The 23327-nt window shown below is 38.7% G+C and overlaps 1 pseudogene; it reads left to right on the top strand.

Moving 5' to 3' along the window:
- Positions 1 to 868: 868 nt before the first annotated feature.
- On the top strand, positions 869 to 23326 carry LOC138849529 (transmembrane emp24 domain-containing protein 2 pseudogene; annotated as a pseudogene).
- Position 23327: the final 1 nt, after the last annotated feature.

Here is a 23327-nt window from a genome sequence, read left to right on the forward strand (position 1 = left end):
GAGAGTAACACTTAAAAACTTACAGAAATGAGATGAAACTTGAAGGAAGGAAGGAAGGAAGGTAGGAAGGAAGGAAAGAGTGATCAGGCAACTCAGAGAGGCAGTAAAAGCACCAATAAAGCATAGTGCTGCATATGCCAAGAAAAGATGACGTTGCCCAGGACCTAGAGCTGAGGAAATGTTAAGTAAAATGAGACTTGATGCATGCCTGCTGAATGTCGCCATTTGTGTGTGTTGTTTGTTTGTAACCTTTACAAGAGCATTTTATTTAGAGCAGTGTAAGAGGAAGTCAGATTGCAGGTTCAGGAACTGAGAATGTTGAGGAAGCATTGTTATTGTTTCAAAATGTTTAGCTATGGAGAGGATGAGCGATTCTGGAAAGGGGCTGGAAGGGATGGGGGACTGGAATTAGTCGTTTGCATGTCCAATGTTGTTTTTAAGGATGAAGTTTTTGGATATTTAAATCCATATGACAAAAGGAAAGGGAGGAAGAATAACCAATGAAGCTGGGCCACAGAATGAGACAGGCCAGAACCCAGGGGGAAGTAGAGTCCATATGAGATTAGGAGCATCCCATCTAGATGAACAGGAGGAGAGGTTTGCTGACCTATTAACAGGAGGACAAAGAAGATCTTTTTCTCAGATGTCTGTGTTCTCTGTGATGTGGGGGGCTCATGTGATAAGAACCAGGAACAATAAGGAAAAAGAGAGTCTTCAGAATAGTGTAAATAGTGAAGAGAAGGAAGAGTTAAAAGAGAAGTGGCAACATTTCCCAGTGTTCAGAGTTGAGATTGGAGGCTGAGTTTATTGTGTCCTGATAAGTTTTCTTGTGTGATATTTCAACAGTCCACTCAAAGGTTTGTAAAAGATGGACAGTTCAGTCAGTTCTTCACCAGACAGGAACAATGGGAAGAAACTAGCTGACAAGTTTGCAATGTTAATAAGAGTAGAACAAGTAATGAATCATTAATCCAAGTTTCATAGGGAAGGGAATAAAGGCAAGATGGAACTGACCGGGAAATAGTAAAAGGGACTTTGGATTAATGGGCAAAATGAGATAGAAGAAATGGCACTGTGGAAGTCAGTTCGACAGAAAATGAGGAATTTAGAAAATGGCACTTCTGTACACCTGGAGGTTGTCCTCGATTTCTCTCATCTCCACATCCAATCTACAAGCAAGCCTTGCTTGCTCTACAACCAAACTGTGTCCTGAACCTGTCCTCTCTTCTCCTGTCCCCTGCTACCACCCTTGTCTAATGTCCCATGAGACCCTGGTGACATCCCACTGCTGATAGATGTTCTGCTTTCACTCCTGTCTCCTTGGTCTTCTCATGTTATCCCCAAGTGGTAGCCTCCAAACATACTGGAAATAAAATCTAAATTCCTTAACAAGACCCCTAAGATTCTGGACAGTCTGCATGGAGTCCTCTCTGATTTTTGTCATTTACCACACTTGCCCCTGATGAGGAAGTGAAAGAGTTAAGGAATAGTTGCTGGGTCGGGAATCCACAGGGTGTGGAAGTCACATAGGAAATGAAAGAAGGATAATGCAATGAAAAGCCTCTAGAGACATGGGCTTTTAATTGTTTTACTATTAATTTTAATAAAATTATAAAGTGATATAAAGATATATATAAAGATATATATACTGTAATATAGCTACTATACAGTAAACATTTAAAAGATATGGACTAAATTTGCTCAAATTTATATCCCCAAATATATGTACATTTCTTGATAAGAATAGGCACCCCGTAAATTTTGATTGGTTGAAAAAATGAATGAATGAACACAGAGATTTTGTATAAGACAGATACATCAGAATCTACTGTTACTACCCACTGAACATCTATTCCTTCTGATTTTGCCTTGGGAAATAACCTGTTCTGTACTGCACACAATGTCCTCAGGACTGTCAGCCAAGGAGTCCCTCTCCAAGCAGGGTGTGTGACCCAGTTTAAGGCAATTAAATGTTTTCTCCCCAGAATTTGAATCTTGACTAAAATGAGGTTGAGACAGGAACACTATTGGAGATTCTCAGGGTATTCCTGCTCCCTGTATCCCTGGGACATTCTGCTTTCTGTCCTTTTTGAGAACTGGTTATTCAACTTTTCTTTTAGCATTGTGAGTTGCACTATAAACATCCCATAATTTCTTTCCATTTGGCTTAAAGTTTAACAGAGTCATTTTCTCTTGCTTGTAATCAAATACCCCTAACTGAAATATTGGAACTCTAACACAATTAGGAGAAACCATATTTACTTTAATAACTATTGGATGCAGTTATGTGCAAAATGTAGCTGTGGGTGCCAAAATTTTTCAAAATTCTATCAGAAAGCTTTTGTCTCTAAGCAACCTAAAGTTTTTTTCTTAGAGATTTAAGGAATATGATCAAATACATGTAATCTAAGATAAAATTTAATGAACAGCACATACTACACTGGTGAAATGTCAAGGAATTGAGAAATCATTTCTCTTCAGTTGGGGTGACTATGGTAGAACGAATGTTAGGATTGGGGTGTGCTAATTTAGGAAATGCATGTAGGATCAGTAGAACCAATGTGCAGAGCTGGGAAAGCATCAAATATTTGTGATAATCAGCAAGCGTATTATTTTTGCTATGTCCAGGTAGGATAACAATGACCAGTTGGTTTGCAAATAATTCATTAAAGCTGAAAAGCCATCCTAAAAATGTTTGGTTTAGATTTTGTAGACAACAGGGAACCAAAGGCATTATTTATGAAGAGCTGTCCTTGGAAAAGCAAGCTGCAAAGTTGTAGATGATGTACTGGAGCAAGGGAAAGACTAAAATAAGGAGACAAATCTTAAGGCATTGCCATAACCCAGGCAATGGATAATTAGTATCAGCATGAAGAAAATTTTAAATACTATTTAATTGATGATGGAAGGAAAGGTAAGAATCAAAGACAGTGAAGCCCTGAGCTAAATAAGATGCTTTAACTTATATAAAATATCACACAGCTCTGCATTTATAACCCTCTACTTTCTGTCCTCCCTCTCCTGAGGCTTAATTCCCCGCCTCCTGCTCCCAATACAATACTCATAGACAAATTTATTGCCCCATTTATCACTCATTCCACAAGTCATTTTCCCCCAAACAGAAGCATCTCTGCCTCCTCTTATCTTTCAACTTGCATCAGTCTCCACAGCACATCAATTAGTCAGACAAGATCCTTATTCACTTTCCCTGGGCTCACTGCAGCAGCTGCGTAATAAATCTCCCTGTTCCCATTTTCTCCCCACTAAAGAGACAATCAATAAAATTTTTTCAAATTGATAAACTAATCTGGCAAGCGCTGCATTGCTTTCACTGCTATATGGATCTGCTAAAAACACCTTTTTAAAAATGATAATTGAAGCCTGCACTGTGTCTTGCAGGTAAAGCCACCATCTGTGTCACTGGCATCCCATGTGGGCACCGATTCAAGTCCTGTCTGCTCTGCTTCCAATCCAGCTCCCTGCTAATGCTCCTGGGAAAGCATCAGAGGATGGCACAAGAGCTTGGACCCCCATACCCACGTGGGAGACACAGAAGAAGCCCCTGGCTCCTGGCTTCAGCCTATCCCAGGTCCAGCCATCACAGCCATTTTTTTAGGGAGCAAGCCAATAGATGGAAAAGATTTTTCTCTCATTCTCTCTCTCTCTTTCTCTTCCTTCTGCTATCCCCCTTCTCTGTAACTCTGCCTTTCAAATAAATAAATAAATCTTTAAAGAATAATAATAAATATGGTGGATCTTACTTGCCCAAATTTTGGAAGATAATAACTATTATTTTTGAGTTCTCAAGGTCCACTATTTTATTTTGTGTGCGTGTTTGTATGGGGAGTATGTGGTGGTGTACACATACACATAGCAACAGTAGAGTAGAAGGAGATAAGGGATGGAAGACCTGGGCTTACCTCAACTAGACACCATAGTATTGGTTTTAAATTCAAAGCAGCTTTGATAGCAAAAGACACAACTCAAAAAGACAGCTGCTATACTTGTATCTATTTGGGTGAGCGCTAACAGATTAAAATCCTCCATGTGTTTATACATTCAAAGATTTCTATCAATTAAATGAACCCATACTATGTCCAGATTTTACCCATATTACTCCAAAAGACGAAGCCTGTAGATGCTTTACAAATATCTGCTCATGTAGGCATACAGACCTGACATTGTCTGTGTCTGTGCTTTCTTTCACACTTGTCACTCACTCAAAGCAGAAGCTATCATCTGCTTCTGTCCTTTACTCTGAAACCTCTAAGGAGAACTTGTACCATGGCCAAGACAGGTGTGGGGCCCTGATTCAATCAGTCACCCTTCCGCTGTCCCAGATCTCTGTGTACAGTGTCAGCTAAAGTGAGTTTGTTTCAAGAGAAACAAAAATCTTTCCAGTCAAGTAACTGCTGGTTGCTTGGCATCTGACAATCATCACAAGACAGGTAAACAATTAGATTGATCTTGAGAGAAAAGGGACAACCAAGAGTAGTTGAATATGATTTTAGTGTATACAAAATGCTTATTCAGAGAATAATAACCCAAGAACAAAAAACATTCTCAGTGTCCCCAGTCACAGCTGAATATTAATTTTTAAAGATCTTTTTAAAAGCTGCAATATCTTTAAAGGACCATTGTCTTCAGTTGATGCAGGTGTCCAGGTTGGCCCTACCTGAGGTCAAGATGAGACAGTCAAAGCCGAGATTTCTTCCATCTTGCTGTAATTCTGTGCCCTCACAAAAGGGTTGGAATGAAATGACAATGGGCCTAAATTTAATGAGCTCAAATTTCACAGAGATTTATGGGGATTTCAGATGGGCATTCTTTACAGTGGGTGTGAGAATAGAATGGCTAATGTGTTCATTACATGACGGAGTTTAATCTGACTGCATGAATGTAGTAATTACAGGACTTTGAAGTAAGCTTTTTAATTTAGTATGGATAGTTCTACCCCCTTGTTCCTGTTTTGTGTTTGTTTGTTTTTAACAAAATCTTGGGATAGAGCCACCTTTTAATGTTAAAAGAAATAAACACAAAGACATGTTTTTCATTAAAACAGCTGACTATTTATTTTTCTTTCTGCCCTTTGAGCCTTATTATTTTTGTCTTTAATCACCAAATTATAATTTAACAGAATGGCAAGGATGTACTACACTGCTGTCACGCTTCCTTCCTAGGAAAAAGAAACAGCTCACTGTGACTATGGTAAACATGATCTACTGTGCATATAAATGTACAGTTTTTTGAAAAGAAAGCTTCTATACATTCTTTTTAAAGATAAAATTCCTTAGGGGTAATATTCACTAATTTATTCTCTTAGCAATTATTTTTTTAGCTACAATATCTTGGATGCTATGTCAGGCAATGATATTCAATGATTAACATCAATGTATCCTAAGCATCAAAGTTATCATATAATTGAAATTCTTGACAAGTAAACAGAAAATCATTTTATATTAATGAATTTATAAATATTTAGCTACTGATATTCCTTTCTATTCTAAGGGCTCTCCAGTGCAAATGTCAAGTATAAGTTCAGGAGATAGACTTTTGTCAGTCATTCAAATAAAGACAATCCAATCGCTAAAAGATAAGTGCCACAAGAAAGGGTACTTGATTTGCTATAAAACCTTATAAAAGTAAGAGGCAATGACAAGTTTTTAGATCAAAAGCTGAAAGATAAGTAAGTAGTGAAGAAGGGAGGGGTGTTGTGAAGAAGAAAATTTGAGTCAGAGTGTGCAGTAGCTGCAAAAATCCTGTGGTAGAAGGAAGAGCAGTGTCCTCCAGATCCTGAGGAATCTGTTTCACCAGAGACAGAATCAGAAGAAGAGTTGTGGGTGTCTGGGGAGTCAAACACCATGGTGCTTTTGCTGCACACTCAACTTTCTCAGCAAAGGACTCCAGATTCTGTAGTCATCTGTGGTGAAGGAGAGAGTGACAATTTGCCAGCAGGGACTTGTTCAGTGAGCTCTGGAAATATGTCCACATCCAGCTGGAGTGTGGGCAGCATCATCAAAAGTAAAGACCAAGTTCTTGGGCCGGCGCCGCGGCTCACTAGGCTAATCTTCCACCTGCAGCGCCAGCACCCCGGGTTCTAGTCCCGGTCGGGGCGCCGGATTCTGTCCCGGTTGCCCCTCTTCCAGGCCAGCTCTCTGCTGTGGCCCGGGAGTACAGTGGAGGATGGCCCAAGTCCTTAGGCCCTGCACCCACATGGGAGACCAGGAGGAAGCACCTGGCTCTTGGCTTCGGATCGGTGCAGCGCGCTAGCCATGGTGGTGAACCAATGGTAAAGGAAGACCTTTCTCTCTGTCTCTCTCTCTCTCACTGTCTAACTCCGCCTGTCAAACAAACAAACAAACAAACAAAAAAAAAAAAAAAAAAAGACCAAGTTCTTTACCTTTTTCCCTTTTCCTCTGAACTGAAATCACAGGAGCAAAGAGTTTTAACTTCCTTAAGGAAACCAGAGTTAAACACATCCTAGTCACACCAGATCCCCACCAACAACCTCACATATTAGGTAGCTCAGCATGATGGATAAGGAGGAGCATTCTATTTGAGCTTCTTCATGGTCAGCTGGGCCGCCTCCCAGCTCTCCACTGTGCAAGGGTAAGGCAGTTTCCCCACATCAGTAAACTCTCACCACAGAGCAGAGTTCTAAGATTATTAGCTATTGGGGTCAGCAACCAGTCTATCTGTCTATCTATGAGTAAATTAACTTTTATAACTGCAAATGAAATGCCCAGAATATATTCTACATATTATTATGATTTAAAAAATTGCTAAACAATTAGTTCTCTTCCCCCTCTGTCCCCCTCTTTCAAGTTAGCTAGCAAACTCCCTTAAAGTTAGGGAAAATACATTTCCTCTTCATCACTGTAAGCCCAGTGCAGTGCCTTGTTTGTAGTAATCACTCAAAAAATTTTTCTGTTGATGAAACGGTGTCATTTCTCATAATTAGAGAAGGACTGGAGACCTGGAGCCCAGATGAGTAATATGGACCCTGGCTGTAAATAGGATCGCTGAATTAAGCACTTTGAATAGGATGGCACTAATAAGGAGGCACAGACTGAGACAAAAAAATGACAAAAACACAGAAGTGATACTTTCAATCTAAAATGATCAGTAAACGAATAAGGAAATCTGGGCAACCAAGAGTAGAGACATTTCCCCTGGGGCCTGAAGAATAGCTTAAAATAGCCCAGGAAAGGGAAAGGATAACAGTGTTACAAGCAGAAGAAAGGCTATGAGCAAAGGCAAGGACTTAGTTGGATGAAAAAGATACAAGTGCAGGTGTGGAGCAACTACCAGTTCAGTGTTAAAAGAAGCAAAAACCCAGACAGGCTGAGTCAATGGCAGGACCCAGAATGGTCAAGTCTGAGTTGCAGAAGGATGTTAGATGGATGATTATCCAAGATGTAGTGTGGTGGCTAGATGTAAAGGAGACATGACAGGAAAGACATTACATGGTGAAAGATAGAAATTAATGGCTAGGAGGAGGAAAGACAGGATCCAGCATCTTCAGCAGTTCCTCAAGCAACACCTTTAGTGACTTGGGCAAATATTTACTGAAAGACTGACAGACTGACTGAAGGAATGGAAAAAAGGATAACTACCAATCAATAAATTAGATAAGTTTCATTTCCACAATTAACAATTAACAATTCCATCTTTTTTTTTTCCTTTTGGGTAAGCTTCCAAAGAGAGATTTTATAATTAATTCACTATTTTAATTGTTTTATTTGAAAGTCAGAGTTACAGAGAAGGAAAGAGAGACAGACATCTACTGGTTCACTCTCCAAAGTTACAACCACCAGGGCTGGGTCAGGACAAAGAAGCCTGGAACTCCATTCAGGTCTCCCATGTGGATTTCTGAGGGCCAAGCACTGGGATCATCTGCTGCTGCTTTCCCAGGTGCATTAACAGGCAGCTGGATCAGAAGTGAAGCAGCTAGGGCTGGAACCAGCACTCATATAGGCTGTTGGCATCGCAGAAGGCAGCTTAACGTGCTATACTACAAAACTAGTCCCCCCAAAAAAAGTATTTTAAGTTGTAATTTATGCAACATAAATCAGCTAAAAGAGCTTTTTCTGTTCTCTATAACGAAGTAATTAGGATGTATCCTTGTGATTTTACAAGTAATGCATTAAAAAACATTGATTCCATATAGAACAAATTTGGTTTTCTTAGTAATTCTTTTACTTAAATTTGTATAAAAATTTCAAGCTAATGGCTACCAGACTGCTGAATTTCTAACATATGCAGATCTCTAACACTGCAATGAACACAAACTTATAATTAGGATTTCATCCTGTTTTTTGCAACAAAATTTCTAACATATGCAGATCTCTAACACTGCAATGAACACAAACTTATAATTAGGATTTCATCCTGTTTTTTGCAACAAAATGAATGCAACTGAAAACATTAAACAGTGAAATAATCCAGTCCCCAAAAGGTAGATATCATGTGTTTTCCTGATCCAAGATAATTAATAGAGTGCCTAAAATATAATGTATTGGAGTGAAATGGACCTTTTTAGAGTCAATGATTGTTTATAGACCTTGTCTCTTCCATTGAAGAACAGTGGTTTTTTTTTTTTTTCTTTATACTATTTGTTGAACTCTTTTACTTAGTGTAGGGTTAACTATATGATCATTAAGTAAAGTGAAATAGATATTTATAAAAATTAAGACTGGGAATGTGAAAGGGAAGAGGAAGAAGGTTTGGAGAGTGAGAGGGAGAGAGGATAGGAGGGGAAGTATCACTGTGTTCCTAAATCTGTATATATAAAATACAAGAAACTTGTATAACTTAAATAAAATTTTAAAAATACAAAAATGATTTGCATTTCCTAAAAAATACTTGACAATAACTCTATGCTGCTATAAATATCAATCTTTGTGATCTGTAAGGCAAGCTCAGTTTTAACGCGTTCCTTGAAATTGACCGGCTTAGAATCTTTAGTGCATCAGATGAGTGTTTTGACGTTTTGCTCCCAAAAACATATTTGAGTTTATCCCCAATTTATAAGAAAATTTAAAATATAACACAAAGTCATGCAGTTCATGGGTGAAGGATCAAGGCAAAAACTATTTAGCCTTTCTCATGTTCCATTACCATGCTAACATTTTGGCTTTGAATAAAATTAGATTAATTGAAAAATAAATACTTACTTTATCACTCTTCAAAGCTGCTCTGGAATTTGGTCCGATTTTAATCATGAAAATGCTTGTGCTTTATTAATATTGCATCATACAAAAGAGCATTTATTATACAGAACATTTCATAGCTTTGCTCTTTCAGAAATTTTTAAATCTCCCTTACAGTTATTTATTTAAGGCACATGGCATTTTCTGGCCTTTCTTTTAAGTAAAAGATTGTTTGATCTAAGGTAATGAGAAGTATCTCTGATGTTTGAAGACTCATTTTTCTCCCAGATAGAGGCCTGTGTCAGGTGTGCACATACGACTTCAAGTTATTTTTGGTCAAAAAGTTTGTACATGGTAAATATTTGTTGACTGATTGTTTTAATAGACTTTACAACTGATTGAAATGTAAACTGAATACATTTTTATCTATGTAAGATCAATCAAATGAAATAGGGTTGCCAACCAAATTAAAAATAAGCTAGAAAAGAGCAGCTGTGGAATCCTGAGTTTTCAACCTTTTATTTGATTCAAATCTTAAGAATTTAATTTTAATTCATTGTGTAATAACACTTGAAAAGACACCTAATAGGAGAACTAAATTAATTTATTCTTTAAATAAAACTGTTGAATTATAAGCCATATGAATGTTTCCTTCTTACAACTGTTTTCAATTAAATTCTTACTAGTTTTAATTTAGGTTTCAAGATGGACAGAGTAAGAATATAATGTCCACTCGTTATGTTATAAATTATTTACTGAGAATATTTAATGTTCTAGGTGAAAAAAAATGGCCTGAAGGTTTAAAATCAGGATTGGATATGGGGAGGATAAAATAATTTCTTCAATATTTATTCCCAACTGTTACGCTGGAACTATGTTATACATATTTATTAATCAGTATTGACTATGGAGGTCAAGTTTATGTGTCAACGTAGCTAGGCCCGGGTATCCAGATATTTGGTCAAACATTACTCTGAATGCTTCTATGAGGATGTTTTGGATGTGATTTACATTAAAAATTAAGTGACTTTCAGTGAAGCAGATCATATTCCATAATGTAGGTAACCTTTGCCCACCCAGCTGAAGGCTTGACATTCTCCCAAAATAGGGACTTCCTCTGCAACTTTTGCTCTATTGACTTTGTGGCAGATTCTGCCTTTGGATTTGAATGGCAACTCTTTCCTAGATCTCCAGGCTGCCAGTCTCACCTGCCAGACTTGGACTTGTAAAACCTCCATAATCAGATGAGCCATTTTTTTTAAATAAGTCTGTTTCTATATGGACACATAGCCTATTGTTTTGTTTTGTTTTGTTTTGTGGACAGCCCTAAGATGTCGACATTTTATTTAGTGAGTTTAGAAACTTGTTTTAAAAGATTGCATTTGGGGGCAGGGGGCAGCACTGTGGTGCAGCTGGTTAAGCTGTGGCTTGCAATCCCAACATGCCATATCAGAGAACTAGCCAGTTCAAGTCCCAGCTTCTCCACTTCTGGTCCATCTTCCTTCTAGTACTCCTGGGAAAGCAGCAAAAGATAGACAAGTAGCTGCTACCCGCATGGAAGAACTTGATGGAGTTCCTGGAACCTGGATTTAGCCTGGCCTGGCCCTAGCCACTGCAACCATTTGTGGAGTAAACTAAAAAATAAAAGATCTCTCTCTCTCTCTCTCTCTCTCTCTCTCTCTCCTCCCTTCTTTCTGTCACTTTGCCTTTCATATGAACAAAATAAAGCTTTAAAAATTTTTCATTCATATTATCCACATAGAATAAAGAAAAGGGAAATGGCAGTTGAACACAAATTGCATCCCAACACAATCAAGAAATTTGGGTGCTAAGCTCACTTCTAGCCCATCCTGATTGAGTGAGCTTGGGATAAATCTTTTAATTACACCACACTTTAGTTTCCTTACATGCGACTCTATATGCACAAATCAAGATGTTTTCACAAATATTATATTGTTATTAAAGAAAAACATAGAGGTAGATTCAGAAGCTATTTTTCAGTTAAAAATGAGGAAAAGGTGTTGGTCCCTCACCCTCCTCCACTGTACTCTCCTGACCCACTTGCTCCTTCCCTAGAAGATCAATTTCCAGATCAACTCAAGGAGCACATTAACTTCATTAAAATCATTATTTCTATCCTTTCTGTTGCCATCTGTTGAGGCTTAAAGGACAAAATGAAAATTCAACTGACTTGTCTTCCTAAAACTACTGACAGTTCAAATGTGACAGTTAGTTTTGGTTGTCAATTTAGGTTAAATCATGCATTGATGCAATCAGCTCCAGAAGTAAATGTGTATGATATAAATTGGAAAAGTCATGTACTTACAGGAGATAATTCTTCTGCACAACTCTGTTACATTTGCAGTGTATGACACCACCATTCATCTGCTTTATGTTAGTCCATGAACATACATAGGGTAGTCAATAACTTCCCATGACTGAATTTGTTTTTGCTCTTTTTTTTAAAGATTTTTTTATTTATTTGAAAGTCAGAATTACACAGAGAGAGGGGAGGCAGAGAGAGAGAGAGAGAGAGAGAGAACGAGGTCTTCCATCTGCTGGTTCACTCCCCAGATGGCTCAATGGCCAGAGCTGTGCCGATTCGAAGCCAGGAGCTTCTTCCAGGTCTCCCATGTGGGTACAGAGGACTTGGGCCATCTTCTACTGCTTTCTCAGCCATAGAAGAGAGCTGGATCTGAAGTGGAGCAACCAGATCTAGAACCGGCATCCATATGGGATGCCAGCACTTCAGGCCGGGGTGTTAATCCACTGCGCCACAGTGCCAGCCCCTGTTTTGCTATTTTTATCACTTTTTTTTTTCTGTTAATGAGCACTGCAGCTTGGGCTAAAGCTCTTTTTTTTTTTTTTTTTTTTTTTTTTTTTTGACAGGCAGAGTGCACAGTGAGAGAGAGACAGAGAGAAAGGACTTCCTTTTTGCCATTGGTTCACCCTCCAATGGCCACCGCGGCCAGCACTCTGCGGCCAGTGCATTGCGCCGATCCAAAGGCAGGAGCCAGGTACTTATCCTGGTCTCCTATGGGGTGCAGGGCCCAAGGACTTGGGCCATCCTCCACTGCACTCCCGGGCCACAGCAGAGAGCTGGCCTGGAAGAGGGGCAACCGGGACAGAATCCGGTGCCTCAACCAGGACTAGAACCCGGTGTGCCGGCACCACAAGGCAGAGGATTAGCCTAGTGAGCCACAGCACCGGCTTAGAACAGATTTTAATTTGAGTCCAGTGATCTTTCACCCTGGAGAACTAAACAGAGCTACCTTGGCACATCCACCACATGCCTCTAGATATTGACTGAAAGCAGACACTCCACTTACCTACAGAGGAATAGTACAGATAAAAGCCACCACAGTGAACAAACAAAGAAACCAAAGAATATCTTCCACAAGTGCTGAATAACAAATGCACTAATTGAACAAACAAGAATAAGGAAGACAATGTTATACCCCCAAAAGAACACAACACATCAATACAAGATTGTGAAGATGATGAGATTGAAGAAATGCCAGAAATGGAGTTCAAAAAATTGATCATAAGACTACATACAAGTAATCAGAAGCAAATACACAAACTAATAAAATCTACACAGGACATGAAAAAAAAATTGAGATTGTAAAGAGAAATAAAAATAAAATGAAAAATTCAATGGAACAAATGAAAAAAAATGCGGTGAAAAGCCTTAACAGCAAAATTGGTAAAGCAGAAGAAAGAATATCTGACTTAGAAGACAAAACACAGGAAATTATACAGTCAAAACAAAAACAAGGAGAAGAAATTAGAAAACTAAAAAACACTGTTGGGAATCTACAGGATACTATCAAACAACTGAACATCCGGGTTGTAGGAATTCCTGAAGGTGTGAAAATAGAGAGCGGATTATAAGGCCCTTTTAGTGAAATTATAACAGAAAAGTTATATAATTTGGAGAAAGAAAGGGACATCCAAGTACAGGAAGCACACAGAACTCCTAATAGACATGACCAGAAAATATCTTCATCACTACAAATTGATTAAACTCACCAAAGTAAAACATAAAAGAAAAGATTCTAAAATGTGCACAAGAATAATGCCAGATTACATGGAGAGGATTTCCAATTAGACTCATGGCTGACTTCTCATCAGAAACCTACAGGTAGGAGAGAGTGGCATGATATAGCCCAAGTCTTAAGAGAAAAAAACTGTCAACTCAGAATTCTATAGCCTGTAAAGCTCTCATTTATGAATGAAGGTGAAATAAAGACATTCCATAACAAACGGAAAATCAAAGAATTTGTCACCACCCATCCAGCCCTTCAAAAGATGTTTAAGGATGTGCTACACACAAAAATGCAGCAACAGTGTCATCACTATGAAAAAAAGGTTAAGGAAGAAAATCTCCCAATAAAAGTTCAAAGGATATTCAAAGTGAAAAATAGGAATATTTTTGGAAAAATGTTAGGGAAAAGTTGTTACTTACCAATAGTCACCTTGAATGTAAATGGCCTCAACTCTCCAGTTAAAAGACAAAAACAACAGCAAATCAAACCCAAACCTAATAGGAGAAAAGAGTTAAAATCAACAAAATTGCATCAAAAAACAATTCAAAAGATCAGCAAAATAAAGAGCTTTTTTTTAAAAAAAATAAGCAAAATTGACACACCATTGCCTCAACTAACCAAAAAAGGGGATAGCAGACCTACATAAACAAAATTAGAGATGAAAAAGGAAATGTAACAGACCCCACAGAAATAAAAAGAATAATTAGAAATTACTACAAAGAGCTGTATGCCAACAAACTGGGAAACCTAGAAGAAATGGACAGATTGTGGAACTGAACCATTAAGACACAGAGAACATAAACAGACATGTAACCATATGGAAATTGAATCAGTAATAAAGGCCCTCCTAAAAAAGAAAAGCCCAAGACCAGACAGCTTCACTGCTGAATTCTACCAGACATTTAAAGAACTAATTCTAATTCTTCTCAAGTTATTCAAAACAATTGTAAGGGAGGGAATCATCCCACATTCTTTCTATGAAGCCAGCATCACCTTAATTCCTAAACCTGAAAAAGATGCAACAGAGATAGAGAATGATAGATCAATTTCCCTGATGAAAAAAGATGCAATATCCTCAACAATATTTTAGCCAATCATATCCAACAACACATCAGAAAGATCATCCACCCTGACCAAGTGTGATTTATCCCCGGTATGCGGGGATAGTTCAACATTCACAAATCAATCAATGCGATACATCACATTAACAAAAATGAAGAACAAAAACCATATGACTATCTCAACAGATACAGAGAAAGCATTTGATAAAATGCAAGACCCTTTCATGATGAAAACTCTAAGCAAATTGGATATAGAAGGAAGGAACATTCCTCAACATAATCAAGGCAATTCATGACAAACCTATGGCCAGCATCCTATTGAAGGGAGAAAAGTTGGAAGGATTCCCACTGAGATCTGGAACCAGACAAGGATGCCCACTTTCACCACTGTTATTCAATACAGTCCTGGAAGTTTTCACCAGAGCCATTAGGCCAAAAAAGGAAGGCAAAGGGATACAAATTGGGAAAAAGGAAGTCAAACTATCCTTATTTGCAGATGACATGATTCTATACATGGTGGATCCAAAAGACTCCACCAAGAGACTATTGCAACTGATAGAAGAGTTTGGTAAAGTAGCAGGATATAAAGTGAATATACAAAAATCAACATCTTTTGTATACACATTCAACACCAAGGCTGAGATTGAGCTTCTAAAATCAATACCATTCACAATAGCTACAAATAAATACAAATACCTTGGATTAAATTTAACCAAGGATGTAAAAGATCTCTATGTTGAGAATTACAAAACACTAAATAAAGAAATAGAAGATACAAAAAATGGAAAAATCTTCCATGATCATGGATTGAAAGAACCAACATCATCAAAATGTCTATTCTTCCAAAAGCAATTTACAGATTCAATGTGATACCAATCAAAATATCAAAGATATTCTTCTCAGACCTAGAAAAAATGATGCTTAAATTCATATGAGGCACAGGAGACTTCGATTAGCTAAAGCAATCTTATACTACAAAAACAAAGCCAGAGGCATCACTGTACCAGATTTCAATACATACTACAAGGCCCTTATAATCAAAGCTGTGTGGTACTAGTACAAAAACAGATGGATAGACCAATGGAACAAAATAGAAATGCCAGAAATCAATCCAAGTATCTATAACCTGTTGCTCCCCGTCTTCTTGGAGGAACGACACAGGACCCTGCGCTGTTCTTTTGTCTGCTCGGCCCTTCCCGGGTTTGCTGCTGGTTCTTCCCGGGTTGGCTACCGACCCTTCCACATCCGTGGAAGGGCGGTTCCCCCTAGCCACTTTCCCCACTTCCACAGGGGAGCGGCACACCACCGGCTGGCTCTCTCGGGGGCTGCACAGGTGTTCCTTCAGATAGATGTTCGTGGTGCATGTTGTCTCTCTCCTCCTTTATAGTCCTCTTCCACCAATCCCAACTCTGCTACCCACACGCCAAGTACGCTGCTCTCCTCCAATCAGGAGCAGGTCCTGCTGTTTATTGGTTGAACTGGAGGCAGCTGTGTAGAAGCTGTTTACTCCTCTCCCAGTGCCATATTGTGGGAGAGCAGATGCATAGAATAAGTCTTAATTCCAGTAACTTAGTCTAGTCCGAGTTGCTCCCCACAATAACCAACTTATATTTTACTAAGAAGTTAAAACCAATCCCTGGAGCAAGGACAGTCTCTTTAACAAATGGTGCTGGGAAAACTGGATTTCCACATGCAGAAGTATATAGCATGACACTTTGCTATTCAACTGATAAAGGATTAATAACCAGAATACATAGAGAGATCAAGAAACATGACACTTTAAAAAATGTTCAGGATCACTAGCTGTCAGAGAAATGTAAATCAAAATCACAATGAGGTTTCACCTCACCCCAGTTAGAATGGCTTTCATAAAGAAATCAACAAACAAATGCTAGCAAGGATGTGGGAAAAAGGGAACCCTAATCCACTGTTGGTGGGAATGTTAACTGGTAAGACCTATATGGAAGACAGTATGGATATACCTCAAATATCTGAATATAAACCTACCACCCTACTCTTGGGAATTTATGCAAGGGAAATTAAATCAGTAAATAAAAGAGCTATCTGCACCCCCATGTTTATTGCTGTTCAATTCACAGTAGCTAAGATATGGAATCAACTTAAACACCCATCATCCTAAGACTGAATAAAGAAATAATGGATATGTACACTATGGAATACTACACAGCAGTAAAAAAAAAAGATGAAATCTGGTCATTTCAACAAAATGGATGAATATGGAAAACATCATACTTAGTGAAATAAGCCAGTCCCAAAGAGACAAATACAAAACTAATAGAGCTCCTAAAACAAAAACTGTAGCAGTGAAATTGTCACTTCAAGAAGGAATGACCTGAGCTGCCCTTGTCTTGACTGTCAAGGAACAGTTTCAATTTATTTTTTTAAATTTTTCATACTATTTGTTGAACTCTTTGCTTGGCCGGAGCTGAGCTGATCCAAAGCCAGGAAGGAGCTTCTTCCATGTCTCTCATACAGGTGCAGGGGACCAAACACTTGGGCCATCTTCTGCTGCTTTCCCAGGCCATTCGCAGGGAGTTGGGTCAGAACTGGAGCATCCAGGACAGAAACAGGTGCCCATATGGGATGCTGGTGCTGCAGGCAGAGGCTTAGCCTACTATGTCACAGCACCAGCCCCCTTGACTTCATCTTTAAAAAAATCACAAATTCTTTCTCACAAATCAGAACTAATACCTAGTGACAAATACTCAAGCCTACACAGTGGAAAATGGATAATGAACTTCAGTGTATTATAAAATGCCCGACAACATAATGGGCAACTGTTAGGATATTCATTAAATCCTCAAGTACATTGTAAAAACCTTAATTTAAAAAGGAAGGGAGCTGGCTCTGTGGTATAATGGGTAAAGCTACCACCTGCTGTGATGGTATCCCATATGGTCACCGGTTCGAGTCCCAGCTGCTCCACTTCTGCTATGGCTTGAGAAAGTAGTAGAAGATGGCCCACATCTTTGAGCCTCTGCACCTGAGTGGGAGACCCAGAGGAAGCTCCTTGCTCCTGGCTTCAGATTCGCCCCAGCTCCGGCCATTACAGCCATCTGGGGAGTGAACCAGTGGATGGAAGAGCTCTCTCTCTCTCTCTGCCTCTGATTCTCTATAACTCTGCCTTTCAAATAAATAAATCTTTTTTAAAAAAAATGAAGGTGAATCCAGTGCACACTTTATTACATAAAGATGTATTTGTTTACCTGTTTAACAAAATTGACAGTCTAAACTTTCTTCTGTGTGTTACAGTGACACATGTTCAAGGTATACCACTCTTGAACCAAACATTTACCCTTCGCCACTGGTGAAAGGCAACAAGATCCCTTTAGTCTTGCTTAATAAATTTGGCATGAAAACATGTTATCCTGGCACAAAGTTGCCTGCTGTCACATTGGAAGTGTGATAAATGTTTAATGAAAACAACACCACACAGCTTGGTGTCAGACAACAGCTATCACACAGTCCTCCTTTGATCCAAACAGACACTTAAAAGGAGTTCTAAGCATGCTTTGCACAGAACTCCATAACCTATATGCAAATAGGGGCAAACTAGCATAAATGACTTTCTGCTGCATAAAGAAATAAGAGGTAAGGAAAAAATATGACAGGCTTTATAAGTGTGTAACTGCTGTCAAGTCTCAGAGTCCAGCTTTCCCAAATCACTTCCAACATCTTCAGCCAAAAACTAGGTAGGAAAAAAAAATCTTATCAACAGGAATTTATTATACGAAACTCTAAAGTTGAGGACACTGGAATATTGCCAAGGTGAAAGCTGTAAGTAACGTACAAGAGTACTTCGAAAAGTTTGTGGGAAGTAGAATTAAACTGTAAGTTTAAACTGGTGCAAAAAAATTTGAAATCTATGCATAGTTTTTTCACACTACACATTTTCCATAACTTTCCGAAGACCCCACAAATATCTACAAAGTAAGACTACTACAGGACACAGGTCTTTTTATGCACATTGCTTTTAATACAGCCTTTTAAGTACCACAATATCCATTTTCTGGATGAATAAATTGTAGATCCAGAGGGAGACTCTTAAATCTCTCAGAAAATATAAAGTTTCAGGAGGTTATATAAAGAATAAATGAAGAATGCATAAACTCAAATGTTTAAGCAAAATATTCCAGAAGTCTTAATGGGAACATTTCTGAGAACAGCACCCATATACTGCAAAACAAATGAGGAAGTAACAATGGTGAAAACCTTTCATGATAGCAGGTTGTAAAGAAGGACATGCTTAGGAATGCTAAATTAGGTTCTAAACAAATTCCAAAGTTAACCAAATTAAGAAAAAAAAGCATTTTAGCAGGTGTCTCAGTACAGTGTTGTGATAGAGCACACCACACACAGGGAGGGAGAGATGAAACTGAATAACCCAGCTCTCCTGCCCCAGCACTCACTCTCCAGAACGGCATTTCCTGTCCTCCCTCTCCTCCCTGCACGCCCGGTAGCAAAGTTCTGTCCAGGCCTCGGGGGCCCATGTCCTCACTTTCTTCTCTGCTGTGTCGCATACTCCTTGCTGCGGGAAATTCTCTCCCCTTCTGCTATTTGCCCGTCTCAACAGAGTTGAGTCTCCTCAAGTTCCCACTCTGTACGAGGGTGCTGATGCGTTTTCCTGATTCCCTGTTTTGTGGGATCGAAAAGGGAAGGATCAAAGTACACACATTTCTCAGGATTAGGAAGAGACTGAAACACCAGATCAATTTTTTCTCTCAGACTCTCCTCATGCAGTGGCCCTCTCGATCAAATTACAAGGTCGCGACCGCTAATAAGATTTCTGGAAGTTGGTAACAAGTAACATTTTCCATAAAAGAAATTAATCTCCAAATAATCTACAGTTTTTATAAATAATGATATAATTAAGTTTGTCTAATAAATTGGGTTCCCCAATGTATCAATTAGCTGTTACTACCTAAAAAGAACTAAAAACGCTACAGATTGGTTGGAGGTTGTGTGATAAAGGCCAGTCCCAACAGGGACAGCTCTTCTGTGACATTCATTACCTGAGGCCTGGTAGGGCGCACATTAGCAAGAATCTGGATCACACATGGAGCTAGGACATGCACCTAGGCGCTCAGGCTATAGATGCAGGCATCTCAACCACCATGACAAATGTTTGCAAGAAGAAAGAGAGCAGGAAGGTGTTCAGGATCTACGTACTTTGAGTCTAGGATCACATCTGGCCAAAAGTCACATCTATTTCATTTTATTGGCCAAAACAAGCCATAGTCAGAAGGTAGAGAAATGATCTGTCTCTTCTGTTGTAATGACTGCACAATTACAAAACAAAGGCTCTGAATACAGGGAGGGGTGAAGATTTTGGCACATTAATACAACCTATCCTAACAATGTCTGCAACTGGAGAACTGAAATTATTTAATAGAAAAATCCCTTTGATTTTCCCCAATTAAATATGTAGAATCTCCTGCCTATCAATTCATCTATCCTTTTACTCTTCTGCTGTAATTTCTTCACAGGTATTTGAGACTCAATTATCTTACCATCTCATAAAGCTTGCTCTATCAGTCATCCTCTCTGTCTTATCCAACATTTTCTTCTTCCCCTTAGCATTCAACAACCTGTGCATCAGTGTTCATCTTTATAACTGATCATCATACTTTAACAAATGTCTAAACACACTGGTTTCACTTCACCTCCATTATTTATATGAGAATTATTTTAGTTTAAACAGCCATGAAATCTACAGACTAACTATCAGAAAGTCTAAAGGTGTAGGGAGGTCATTGTTCTATGTATAGGATAGACTCAGTATCACTGAAATTCTTTGAGCTCTTCTTTCTGTGTGTTGGCTTTGACATTTGAAGACTTCTTGTCATGGTCTTAAGATAGCTCCCAGCATACACTGAAGAGGGCCTCTCTTTAAACAAAATAATAAAAATTCTCTTTAATTTAATTGGACAATAAGGTCAGTTGTTTAGTTTTGGACTATGAATAGTCACCAAGGAGCCAGTGCTGTGGTGTAGTGGATAAAGCTGCCGCCTGCAGTGCCACCATCCCATAGAGGTGCTGGTTCAAGTCCCAGCTGCTCCATTTCCCATTCAGTTCTCTGCTATGGCCTGGGAAAGCAGTAGAAGATGACCCAAGCCCTTAGGCCCCTGCAGCCACGTGGGAAACCCAGAAGAAGCTCCTGGCTCCTGGCTTCAGATTAGCCCAGCTCTGGCCATTGCAGCCATCTGGGGAATGCATCAGTGGATGGAAGACTCTCTCTCTCTCTTTCTCTCTCTCTCCCTCTCTCTCTGCCTCTTCCTCTCTCTGTGTAACTATGTCTTTCAAATAAATAAATAAATCTTTTTTTTAAAAAGTCACCACACAAATGTTATATGCTTATTGGTTCAAACCTGAGCTCCTAAACAGTATAGATAAGGGGCATGAATTGCCACAATTTGTTTGGAATAATTTTATCTGTATCTGAAGATAGTCAACAGCTCTTGGGGTACTTGAATTATGGAGGAGTAGTGAAGAAACAGGTTACACTGGAACAAAATTAAGGAGGACATGGTAAGCACAGGGACTGGGCAACAGCCTATCAATTCCTGGCTTTTGAACACAATATTACATACATTTCTCTTCCTAGGGTCCACGTCATAAAATCCAAACACCAGAATTTAGTCCTTATCTTTCTGCAATTCTAAACAGCATTCAACATCATAGACAGCATGAGTACTATCATTATCATAAATCTATTTAATGAGTTTATGTAACACTCCTCTGGTTTTCTTCTATCCCTAGCCACTTTGTTTCAATTTCTTTATCTAGCTCTCCTGGATCTTAAAGGCTTGTGCTCCCCCAGGACATAGACCTAAGTCTTTTCAACTTCTTATTCTATAGCATTTTCTTAGATTTTTGATCTTCCAAATAGGAAACTCTGATATTTAGTAATTTTTCTTATACCAGACCCATTTAGCCAATGTCTATGTATCATCTCTATTCTGTATAACAAAGGCATCTCAAACTTAGTAGGTCCACAATTGAACTCTTGATTTTCTTCATCCACAAAATTGGAATAAACTAACAATTCCATTTACATATGCTCATGTTAATGACCTAGGAGTTGTTCTAAACACCTTCCCCTCATTTCCCAAATCTTAACTAGTTCCTTTTCTTTTCCACAAATGCATCCACTTACACCTCTTCCACATTCCTCATCTCAATACAAGTGTAAACTGCCTCCTTCCTGGATGGGGTAGTATGAGGACTCATGAAAATATTCTCTATCCTGTACTTAGCTTGATTGGATTCATTTGTTCACCCCATAGAAGTCATAGTGGTCGCTAAAATAAAATTCTGTTTGCACAACTCCGCTATATGAAAGTCTTTATTTTTCCCTCTCCAGATTGTACCAGGGTGGTACAGTCTTCCACATCAATTTTGTCCTACAAAGATGACTTTGCCCATCAGCAGCTATATTTCAGTTTCTCTACTGAGCTGATATCTTTTCTGAGAAACTCTCTTCTTTCACATTTTTATTGATTAATTTCTACCCATCCTCCAAACCTTGAGTTAAGTTATTGCTTATCTAATTGAAGAAGACCTCTAAGATCCTACTAACTATTCAACTATTTTTTGACCAAGTAAAGATGTGTGGTCTTTTGGGTTGCTTAAATTTATTGTTTCTGTGTTCATAAAATTGAAATCATATTAACAATACAAAATTCTTAGATATGCAATTTCCTATGGTTGTTACAACAAATAAACACAACCTTGGTGAATTATCGTAAATGAAACTTACTCTATCATATTATTCTATCATAGTTCTGGATGCCAGTAATCAAAAATCAGCTTTTTTTTGGCCAAAATGAAGGTGCAAATTTCTAGGGGAAAATCCATTTCTTTCCTCCCTCTCTTCTAGTGACCACTGGCATTCCTCGATTTGTGGCCACCTCACCCCAATCTCGGTCACCACACTCGCATTGCTTTCTCTTTCTCCACATAAGTCAAACCTATTCTTGCCTCTCCTGTATGAAGTAGTTTGTGATTATATTTATGTTCCACAGGATAAGACAGATCAATATCCTCATGTCAAGCTACTTGACTTGATTACATTTTCAAAGATCTTTTTCCCTTATAAGATATCATTTAGAGACTGCAGGTATAATTACCTGCTATATATGGTTGCTATTCATCCAATCTACTGCAATAGAAAAAGAAGAAATTAAATACATGTAAAACTCTTAAGAAAATTCTTAAATGCATGAAAAATTCTTAACAAGATAGCAATGTAACAAAACTATGTTGAAATAAATTAAGCACCACAAGAAGTTATACATATACTAGTTAAAATCATAGAGAATCCCCCACTCAAGAAGTTCTCATGTTAGTGGTAAAGACACACAATCAACAATAAATAAATGAGTAAATGAATAAGAGGTATATTAAATCATAGGGAAATAAGATATGCTAGAAGTAAAAGGGGCAAAAAAGAAAATAACCAGAGGGAGCTGAGCTGCAGGGGTGGCAGTGGTGGCGGCTCTGGAGGCCACAGTCCTGGTTCTGGCTAGGCCCCCAGTGCCTCTGTGGTGACACTCACTGAGCTCCTGGTGCTGCTGGACCTGCTGCTGGCCATGGACTCACGCTACTTTGTCAGCATCAATGCCCACACCGAGGAGTGCTTCTGCGAGTGGGTCTCCTCAGACACCAAGATGGGCCTCATTTTCAAGATGGCTGGGGGTGGCTTCCTGGACAACCACATGAGAATTACAGACCCTAACAATAACAGAATTTATAAATGAGCCTGGGAGTCCAGTGGGAAGTATACATTTGCTGTTCATATGGATGGAATGTACAAGTTATTTTCAGCAACAGGATGTCCACCATGACCACAAAGATAGTAATGCTCACCACTGCCAATTACAGACCCTGACAGGACATGGAAACAGAAGCTTACCAGAACAAGCTAGAATAAATGATTAATGAGCCAGCAGTGGTCCTTCCTTGAAGCCTTTATCCTGGTTGCCATGATTTGGGACACATCTGCTACCTGAAGAGGTTTTTTGAAGTCTGAAGGGTTGTTTAAA

Source organism: Oryctolagus cuniculus, chromosome 4 (genome assembly GCF_964237555.1).
Source record: "Oryctolagus cuniculus chromosome 4, mOryCun1.1, whole genome shotgun sequence".
In the NCBI taxonomy this organism is placed as follows: Eukaryota; Metazoa; Chordata; class Mammalia; order Lagomorpha; family Leporidae; genus Oryctolagus; species Oryctolagus cuniculus.